The following is a 719-nucleotide window of genomic DNA, read 5'->3' as shown; positions in this document are numbered from 1 at the left end:
GCCTCCCAAAGTGCTGGGATTACAGGCTTGAGCCACCGCGCCCGGCCTTTTAAGGACCTTTAACCACCTTAAGGTAGTTAAAGTTTTCTCTGTAGGGAAAACTCCTGTCCCGCCTGACTGCCAGGAAAAGCCATACTTGTCAGCCTGGCAAGGGCAGGGTGTGTGGAGGCCCACCCCAGGGAAGGACAAGGGTGGGAAGATGCCAGTGTTCAGAGGTCTGAAAGCGAGGACTAGGAGGCAGGGGACTCCTGGGTGCTGCGGGGTGGACTCCCCTGGAACAGGCATAAAGTTCTGCCCCTCTCTTTGATAGCTATCCCTTTTGCAAACTTCAGTAGAAGGTAAAGATGAACTAGGGGATCTGACATCACCCCGTTCTAACATTCCAGCCCCAAGTATTCACTTATTAAACACCCACTGAATACTCAGCACTGTGAAGAACGGAATGTGCTGGGGCCTGGGGAAGCTCTTCTTCCTGCCTCACCCTCTAGGAGCACCGACATTGAAAGAGGCAAGAAGTCTGACTCCTGGAGGAGGCCTCACCCCCACCCCACCCAGCTCCAGGCTGGAATGATGCTGCTTGCACTCACACACACACACATACACACACACACAGCCAAGGACCCTGACGAAACCTGTCATTTTCTTCTCTTGCCATAGAAAGTGTTGTTCCAGGAATAGCCACCAGATGGCAGGAAAAACCTTTCTTTCTTTTTTTTTTT

Source organism: Mandrillus leucophaeus, unplaced genomic scaffold (genome assembly GCF_000951045.1).
Source record: "Mandrillus leucophaeus isolate KB7577 unplaced genomic scaffold, Mleu.le_1.0 Scaffold921, whole genome shotgun sequence".
Lineage (NCBI taxonomy): Eukaryota > Metazoa > Chordata > Mammalia > Primates > Cercopithecidae > Mandrillus > Mandrillus leucophaeus.
The sequence above is the reverse complement of the archived record's forward strand: the minus strand, read 5'-3'. Positions refer to the sequence as shown.